Raw genomic sequence first — 10,551 nt, 5'->3', positions numbered from 1 at the left:
TACTTCTAATCTTAAAGACAAGTTTTACAGAGAGAGATTAAGTTGTTATATAAGTTGATATAGATCAAGATTCAAAAATAATCTTTGTTACAAACTGTAATCTTTGCTTTGCACTACATTAGATAATTTGTCTTTTAAGCCAATTATAAATTCTTATACTTAGACAAGAAGATTACTATATTGTTTTATCTTCATTGGTGCATTCATAACCACAAATGATACATTTGAAATACCATTAAGTACAACTTCCACTTCTAATTATATTACCAACCACAAAGATTCTATTTAATGGTTCTAATACTATATTTATTGTCTCTTACCATCTATTTTTTTAAAATTAAAAGTCTTAAGTAACAATCTTCATGTTGATTTTGAACTACAAACATTGAAACAATTAACTATTTCAATGTTCAAGTGCGGTAGATGGATCGGTTCGATACACCTTCGGCAGTCGGAAATCCGTCATCTCCATCATCCACAGACACGTTTGCCCTCAGAAACGCTCCAAATCAACTGAATTAATACTCGAGCTTCACGTGATCCTGGCCGAGAATGTCATACTTCAATTTGGAATCTCCGTGGTGGATAACACGAGGAGGAGTCCAGGGCTCGAGCTGCTGGGGTTTTTTCTGGACCTTCTGCTTGATCCAGTTGATCCCACTTGCGGTACCGGCCTTGACATTGTTGGCGCGCGAGGAAACCGCCTACTTCGTCTCATCCACGCCTGCACTTGCGGCGCTCTTTTTCTTCTCCAGCTTCTCCTTGCCACCGGCCCCAGTCGCCTTGTTCCCATCCTCATTCCGATACTTGTCATTCTACTTGTCATTGCCCTTGCATCATTGTGTCCCCATGCCTCCGCCCAGTCAAGCAAGACAGACTTGAAAGCGCTGCTTAATTTTAAAGCAAGCATCACCAACTTCTCCCCAGAGATGTTCCCCGACTAGAACCCCTCGGCGTCCTCTCCATGCTCGTGGGTAGGAATCACTTGGAACAGTCTCGGTCAAGTCACGAATGTTTCCCTGTGTGAAATCGGATTCAAAAGCACCATCTTTGTCCGAAATCGGCAAATTGGTCAATCTGGAGAGCTTGCAATTTCAGCGGGCTTATTCCGGGGGAGCTTTTGAAATACATTGCTAAACATTCTCAACAGGTTATCACGATTCTCTTCTACACACTATCATAATTTTTTTTGCTCTAGTCTTTGACTCTTTGCTACCCTTGCTTAGTGTCTGGGTCAGGATCGGGTCAGGATCTTGTTCTTCTTGCTGCTTGTTTAGAGCACTTGTTCCACTCTCTGCTTTGCTTGCTCTGAATACTTGATCCAGCCCAACTCCACCCTCTGCTTGCTCCCTGCTCCGCCAAACAGACGCCGAACTGCCGCCGAGCAGACGCCGAACAGACGCCGAATTCGCCGCTGCCGCCCGTCGCCGTCGCCGCTCTAACGCCGCCGCCGTCGCTGCCGCCCACCATTGCCCGCCGTTACCAGCCGCCGCTGCCCGCCGCTGCCGCCCTACCGCTACCTGCTGCCGCCATTTTATTGCTGTTCTGCTGCTTTAATCTACAACTCTTTCTCCTTCAAATATATATATATATATATATATTTATATATATATATATATATTTTAGTTTTTTTCAAGTTCAAGTTTATCATTTTATTTGACTTTATATTTTAAGGTACGTTTTACTCAACTTTTCTACTTGATCTTGTATTTTTTTTATAGATTTATTTATAATGAGTGCTTCAACATCTTCAACTGCTTCTACTATGGTTCCTACTATTATCAGTGCATCCCAACATTTTCAAGCTCTTTTATTTCCACCATTGATTGTGGATGGAAACAATTATCTATTATGGGCAAAAATGGCAAAAACAAATTTATTTGCAGAACAACTCTCGGATGCCATTATGTTTGAAGAATCTCCTACAACAAATATTTCTATATCTCTTGCTATTCGTTGGAAAGCACTTCTTCTCCTTCGTCGTCATCTTGTACCTGCATTACAACATCAATATTTGGAAATGGAAGATCTTATAGAACTTTGGAAGAATCCTAAATCTAAGTTCGATCATCAAAAGATCATTTTTCTTCCACGTGCACGTCATAATTGGACACATTTACGTGTCTTGGATTTTCCAAACTTAAATGCTTTCAATAGTGAAATGTATAGTATTGTCTCACAATTACGATTATAAAGACAAAGCATATCCGAAGAAGAAATGATTGAGAAAACTCTCTCTACATTTCCTCTTGCATTTGCTGTACTTGCACAACAACACAGGAACATGAAATTTCAGAGTCATTCTAATCTCATGTCCTATCTACTTCTTGTGGAGAAGCAAAATGAATTACTCTTGCGCAATGCAGAAGCTCGTCCTATTGGAACTACAGTTCCTGAATCTCATGCACTTAATATTTCAAAGTTTAAGAAGAAATTATATAAACATGGGAAACGTGCTTATAAGTATCAAGGTAGTCATAGTCAAGACCATTTCTATCCATATGGAAAGAATAAACGTTTTACTATTAATTATAGTAGAAAATAAAAATCAGAGATGCGTTCTTACCATAAGTGTGGAATGATTGGACATTTAGCACATGTGTGCCGTATTTCAAAATATTTTATTAAAATATTCCAAGAAAATAAGAAATTACGAGCTGAGGTTCGTGAAGTTCATACCATGGATGCGTCCATGGATTCAATTGGTGTTGATGACTTAGAGGCTTATATGACTGATAGAACCTCTAATGATGAATCAAATGATGCGCTCATTGATTCTGCAACAACACATACTATCTTGCGAGATAGACGATTTTTTATTGAAAAATCTTCAACTTGACAAACTAAAAATATGATGACTATGGCTGGAGCAAATGCGTTTTGTTTCCAAGAGGGCACAGTGATGGTAAAATTACCTGCGGGTTCCATCATAAAATGTAAACATGGGATGTTTGCACCCTCAACACCTCGAAGTCTGATCACCTACCGAGATGTACGTATTAATGGTTATCACCTCTCGACCGTCACTTTAAATAGAAAAGAAGTTTTGGTCCTTGCAAAGAATCATGAAATTGTTGAAAAAGCTTTTGCTACAGAAAATGGTTTATACCGAATTGCAATTCGGCCTCCCATTATATTTAATTTTGCATCATCTATCTCAGAGAGTCGTGTTTCTCTCTGGCATGGACGATTGGGACATCCAAGATCCACATTATTTAGAAAGATCATTCGATGTATAACTGGGCACAATTTAAAGCCTGTAGATGTAGACTCTATGGAATTATGTCGTGCATGTGTCCAAGGTAAAATGATTACTCGACCTTCAATTTGGAAACTTCCACAAGAATTACCACCAATGCTTGAAAGATTGCATGGTGATATTTGTGGTCCTATTAATCCAATATCAGGACCATTTCGTTATTTTTTGGTCCTTGTTGATACATCAGGTAAACAATCATATGTTTCATTATTATCAACTCGAAACATGGTGTTTGCCAATCTTATATCTATGCTTATTCGCTTTCGGGCACATTTTCCTGATTATCCTATAAAAACATTGTATATGGATAATGCAAAAGAATTTGCATCAAAGTCTTTTGAAGACTATTGTACTGCAACAGGAATCGAATTGACATATTGTGTTCCATATGAACATGCTCAAAATGGACTTGCAGATTCATTTATAAAGCGTATACAACTCATTATGCGGCCACTCCTCCTTCACGCAAATCTACCTTCATCTATGTGGGGTCATGCAGTTTTACATGTTGTAGCATTAATATGCCTCCGCCCTTCTTCTCTTGAAACTATTTCACCACATGAGCTCATTTCGGGTCATGTTCCAAATGTATCTCACTTACAAGTATTTGGTTGCCGTACTTGGATTCCAATACCAAAACCTCAATGGCGTACCATTGGAGCTCATCGACAAGAAGACATATATGTTGGTTTTGATTCACCAAGCATTATTCGTATTGTTGATCCATCAACTGGCACATTATTACGTGCACGTTTGTAAAATTGCCGTTTTGAAGAAACTGTATTCCCATCTCTTCAAGGAAGAGTATCCAATCAACAAAGAAATAAAGTACTCATATTTGAAGCACCAGAAACATTTACAATGAATCCTGATCCTAGGACATCTTTGGCAGAAACTGAAGTTGCTAAGATTTTGCATTTAAAACGAATCACGAATGAAACACTTGATGGCTTCAATGATGCACCTAGAATTACAAGAGTTCCTATTAATGAGGCTCAAAATGCACTTGCTCAGATTGCAATGCCATTGACTACAATACCTCAAATTATAACAACAACAACTAAAAGAACTCGTGGATCAGTTAAGCAATCACATAAGAAGAAAGCTATAAAATTGACTAATCTTGGTATTATTTCTCAAGAAATTGCCACTCATCTTGCAAGACTACCAATTCATGATGATATATCCATGCATAATGTACCTTCAATTCCTATGAAAAACAATCTTGGAAGTGGAAGGAATAAGAACAAGTTGAGTAAAGAATTATCTATTTTGTATTGTGCTACAGATGATATTTGGGATAGACCATCCATTATGGTAGATGAATCATTTGCATATATGATTATAGAAGCCCTTTCTTACGAGGAAGACGATCCTGAACCTCAAACCATTGAAGAGACAATGCATCGCTCTAATTGGTCAAAATGAAAAACTGCTATTGAGGAAGAGTATGCCTCTCTACGTAAGAGAAAAGTCTTTGGTCCAATTGTAGACACTCTTACATCTCGCCCTGTGGGATATAAAATGGTATTAATATGCAAGCGAGATGCTCAAGGCCAAATAACATGCTATAAAACTCGTCTTGTTACTCAAGGATTTTCTCAACGATTTGGCATTGATTATGAATCCACATATTCTCCAGTCATGGATTCAATTACATTTCGATATATTATTGGAATGACAGTTCATGCCACCCTTGAGATGCATTTGATGGATGTAGTTACTGCATATCTATATGGTTCTCTTGATACAAATATTTATATGAAAGTTCCACCTGGCTTAGAAACAGGAATTCCAAATCAACCCGCTCTAGGAAAATATCATGGTATTAAATTATGTAACGCCTTGTATGGCTTAAAATAATCCGGATGAATGTGGTATCAACATCTTCGAGATTATTTAATTAAAAATAATTTTATAAGTGATCCATTAATACCTTGTTTGTTTATCAAACGAGATAAAACTGGTTTTGTGATCATCGATGTATATGTTGATGATCTTAACTTAGTGGGCACTACATCTGCATGTGTTACAGCTACAAACTTACTTATACGTGAATTTGAGATGAAAATGCTAGGAAAAATAACTTTCTGCATTGCTCTTCAGATTATGCATCTTACAGATGGTAGCATTTTTCTCTACCAACTAACGTATATTAGACGAATTTTGCAAAGATTTAAAATGAATGATGCTTATCCATTGTCCACACCAATGGTTGAACGTGGTCATAATGGTCATGATTCATACCGTCCATGCGAGGAGGAGGAGGAAATATTGGGAGACCACTATCCATACCTCACAGCAGTTGGAGCACTTTTGTATTTAGCTACATCTATAAGACCAGATATTGCATTTGCAGTTAGTGTTCTTGCAAGACATAGTGCACGTCCAATACTACAACATTGGAATGGCATCAAACATTTATTATATTATTTAAAAGGTACTAAAGACTTGGGCTTATATTACACAAAATCTGCAGATCCAAAATTGGTTGGATATTGTGATGCATGATATAAATCTGATATTGCAACAGCTAAATCTCAAACAGGATATGTATTTTTAAGACATGGAGCCGCAATATCATGGAAATCAGTGAAACAAACAATAGCTGCAACTTCATCCAACCAGGCAGAAATTATTGCCTTACATGAAGCATCTCGAGAATGTATTTGGTTGTGAACAATTGATAAATTCATTCAAACAACCTGTGGATTTTCATATGATGATTCTCCAACTATCTTGCATGAAGATAATAGTACTTGTATTGCACAGATGCAAGTTGGTTTCATTAAAGGCGATAGGACAAAGCATATTGATCCAAAGTATTTTAGTTATACTCATGACTTGATTACTGATCAAGTACTTATAATTAAGAAAATTGAATCTACAAATAACCTTGCTGATCTCTTCACCAAAGCTCTCCCATTAAGCAATCATCGTCGACTTACTTATGGCATTGGTATGAAGCGACTTGCTTTTCTTGAATAAGAAATTTAATAAGCTCTTTAAATAATTAAAAAAAATCATGTTGTACTCTTTTTCCTTCATCTATGGTTTTGTCCTTAAATAAAATAAGGTTTTCCTAGATAAGGTTTTAATGAGGCAACAATTCTTGATCTTACAAGATCACAGAAAAGTATAGATCATAAATCTATATAAATTTTATATTATGTAAATATTATGATGAGCGAGGAGGAGTGTTGAGATCATTAATTGTAACTGACGCTCTCTATAATGTTTACTGTAGACTATAGTAATTACTGTAGCTACAGTATTTAGAGTCTAGTAGAGAAGTACTGTTCATCCTCTTATCTTCTCTCTTCTTATGTACGAGACACAACCAGATCAATAGACTTTTGTGTGTGTGTGAAGCTCTCTCTCCTTAGAAACCCTTGTGTGTGTATGACTTACTACTACTCGTGTGTGTGTGACTTACTATTACTCTTGTGTCATTCTAAACATTCTCAACACCCTGAAGAAGTTGGATCTGGGCGGGAATGATTTTTCAAGAACTATCCCAGAATCCTTCGGCCAGTTGAAAAACCTTGGCACAATGAATTTTCCTAACGTCGGGATCAATGGCTCCATTCCGACGTCCCTGAAAAACTGCACCAAGCTCGAGGTTCTCGATGTCGCCTTCAATAAGCTCAGTGGGCAACTTTCGGGCTCACTGAAGCTCATGTTTTCTCCAGGAAAAGAGTCAGTGGGCAACTTCCGGACTCACCGAAGCTCATGATTTCTCAAGGAATAGGGTCAGTAGCGATGAGTTGACATGGGAGATTCTAACGGCACTCGGGGACATCGTCAGCTTGGTGACGCTGAACATGACGAACAACCACATCACTGGCGCGATTCCCCAGACGCTTAGAAATTTGACAGAATTCAGAAGCACACTAGCTCAATTGAACTCACAGTTCGCGGCAGTTTGCGACAAGAGGCATACCCCATACTATCACACGGTGTGATAGTGGCCTTGCGGGGTCCCATGAGCGGGACTCCGAGGCTCTGTGGCTGCCCCGCGAGAGGCCCTTAGACGGGGGGAGGTGGGGACAGAGGACGAGGGGCTGGGAACGTGGGGAACGGGGAGCGTGGGTCAATTTAACAAAAACCTGGGTCACTTTAACATTCCCCTAAATAACATTCCTCTTTATTTATGCATTTAAAAAATATATACCACAATGTATGTTTCTTATGAATCTATTTCTGTACAGATCTTACCTTCATTTAGTTATTCAAAAAGTATTCGTAGCAAATGCATAGAATAGCAATTTTTTATTGTTAAGTTTTTGAGTCTATAATAATTTTCATCCATTTACAAATATATTTTATTTATTTATTTATTTTCAAAGATAAAAATATTATACTAGCATGGCATTTTAATGTCAAATGTTAACATGATAATTTTTCCAACTAAGAGAATTTTGAAAGATTTAACTTAAATGAGTTAAAACAACCAATAGATTTGAATCTACTTAGTTGAATTGGTATTAATACTAACATGAGGTGGATATCAACAACTAAATAGGATTTAAGAAAAAAGTACTTAGAAACCTAAAGAATATATATAAAGAAATATAAAAACGTAAAAATCATTAGCAAAGAAGAAGGAAATTATTGAGTGCATTGCAAGGCAAAAATTCTTTTTGTGAAATATAATATTTTAAAATATTCACGTTTTAATATTTTGTGAAAGATAAAATTTCTGAGTGTATTTTTTTTTTCTTGGGTACATGAGACAAGTTTTTATTACATTAGATTTCTTAGAGATTCATACAGTTAAGTAAAGAGATTTGATTCTAGTTGAAGATTTGATTGAAATAGTATTTCTATGATTAATACAAATAAGAATCATATTTATATTGAACCTAAAGATTTAAAATAGATTATATTTGATTCTTGAATTAAAAATATAAGGAGATGAAAGGTAACAAATATATATAATTAAATGCATTGAATTTGTATTAAATTAAAATTTTAGGTTATAATAAAAATAAAAATATTTCAATGGAGCTATTGATATTAAATTATGCTAGTTGAAGACAAATATTGATTAGAAATTAAGCAAAGATAGATTGATCTTTTTCAAAAGATTTGTGAGCAACAACACTAAAGATACAAGAAAAAAGAAATTCTTCTTTTAATGTTTAGAAGTAGCCTTATGTTTGACAGAGTGACAACTTAGAAGAATAAAAGGTAAGAAGAAATCAACTTATTGGTACATAAAACTCTGAAGATCAATAATGAAAAAACAAGATAATATCTACACATAAATATTAAATAAATTTATTAGCAATTTTTTATAAATAATATATTCCTTGAATTTTTTTTTCTTCTAAATTATGAATTGGTTCTAACGGTATTTAAATTCATCTTATAATTTGGATGGTGTATTCTTTTTAAGTTGGTGTAGAGAAACATAAATATATTCAGCTACTAAATTATTTAGAAAAATACACACCTTCAAAATTTATATTTATTAATATTTTAATAAATATATTAAAATAATTAAAATTAAAAATTATCAAAATATATCTATTATTATTAAAATTTAATAAAAATATAATATACTTTAAGAAATATAAAATAAATCATAAATTTAACAAATATTTATATAAACTTTTAAATATTATTTTATATGTTTTTAATTTAATATATATTTTTCAATTTTTAGATTTTTTTTTACTGTAATAATCAATAAATTGTAAGTAGTATTTAAATTTAATCAACAAAAAAATATGTAATAGAACATAATTTGATTGTTTAGCTTATTATAAAGAAATAGAATAGAATATATATATATATATATATATATATATATATATGTGTTGTGATTTATATTTTATAAAAAAATATTTATTTTTTATATGATAAGCATTAGTGATATTTTAAAAATACAAGAATTACTAAAAGATTTTAATTTTTGTAAATAAAATTGATTCTTGACAATATGTATTGTATTAAAAAAAATTATTAAACTTTAATTAAATAAATTATAATACTTTTATTTGATATAAAAGATATATTTTATTAAATAAAATTTTAAATTATAAAAATGATACTTCCACCTCATGTTTTTACTAGTATCATTCCAAAATATATTATTTCTAAAGATTTATTGGAAGAACTTCATGTATTTTATGTAACTATTTTTTCACTACTTGCACCTTATTTGAGAAGCTATTAGAGTTATTAAAGTTGCCCACTACTTTATTTTAATCTAGGTTTTTTAAATGTAATTGTGAATCATATATGATTATACTATCTTTCTTACGTGCCACATTGCTTACCATATTGTGCTAAATTACTTGATGATGTCACCTTTTGACATTTAGTTTGTAGTATTGAATATGTAATTCTCATCTACCTTATGCCACATATTGTTAGTGTATGGTAGAGATTATAATTTATTTAAAAAAGTATTTTTGTAGATAATTTAGTAAGTATTCCAATTAAAGTATATATTATTCTTAAAATTTAAGATTCTTTTTATTTAATCCAACAATCTTAATGGCAAGTAACTACTTGCATAATTTTTGAAAGTTGGATAGCAAATATCAATTTAATATTCTTACTTGATTTAGTTAACTAATTTTATTTGAATCAAGTACATGTTGATACTTGTTATGGTGAGCTTCTTGCACTGCTTGCTCTTCTACAACTTCTTGTTTGTACTTTTGAAGGTAGCACTTTGCCAATGGTATTCTCTTTCTAACAATAACAATGCTACTTCATCTTCTTGTTGCAAATCAATTTGGAAGTCATGAAGCCTATGATAAATATTGGCACTATCAAAATTGCCTTAATTTGACAAAAAACATGTGCCTATGATATATAAATAGTCATTTAATTCATTGTCCTTTTCAATTCATTTGCAACAAAAAACTCTCAATTTATAGTAACTAGTAGTAAGAAATAGAAATCACAACCACAATGCTTTGTAGGTGATGTTTGGACATTTCATATGTTGCTAACATGTTGCAAAGAAGCTAGAACAAGTTTGACAAATGTTGGCATTAGAAATTTGACTAGTTGAGATCTTGACAACCTTTCCAAAACAAAATATAAGCATTGTAGCAACTACTTGAATTATATATAAAATGGATGCAAAAATTAAGCAACAAATTTTGAATGGCAAGATACAAATTCAAGCCGTTCTTGAAGAGTTGGAATGTGACAAATACATACATCACTAAAATATGACAAAATTGGTTGAATCACTCATCTTTTTTTTTGTAAAAAAATTATCAATTGAGGTGATCAAAAAGAATAATGTGGTATTATTGATTGACTAT

The sequence above is a fragment of the Physcomitrium patens genome, chromosome 23 (assembly GCF_059467195.1).
Source record: "Physcomitrium patens ecotype Gransden chromosome 23, ASM5946719v1, whole genome shotgun sequence".
NCBI classification, from domain to species: Eukaryota; Viridiplantae; Streptophyta; class Bryopsida; order Funariales; family Funariaceae; genus Physcomitrium; species Physcomitrium patens.
This window is presented reverse-complemented; position numbering follows the sequence as displayed.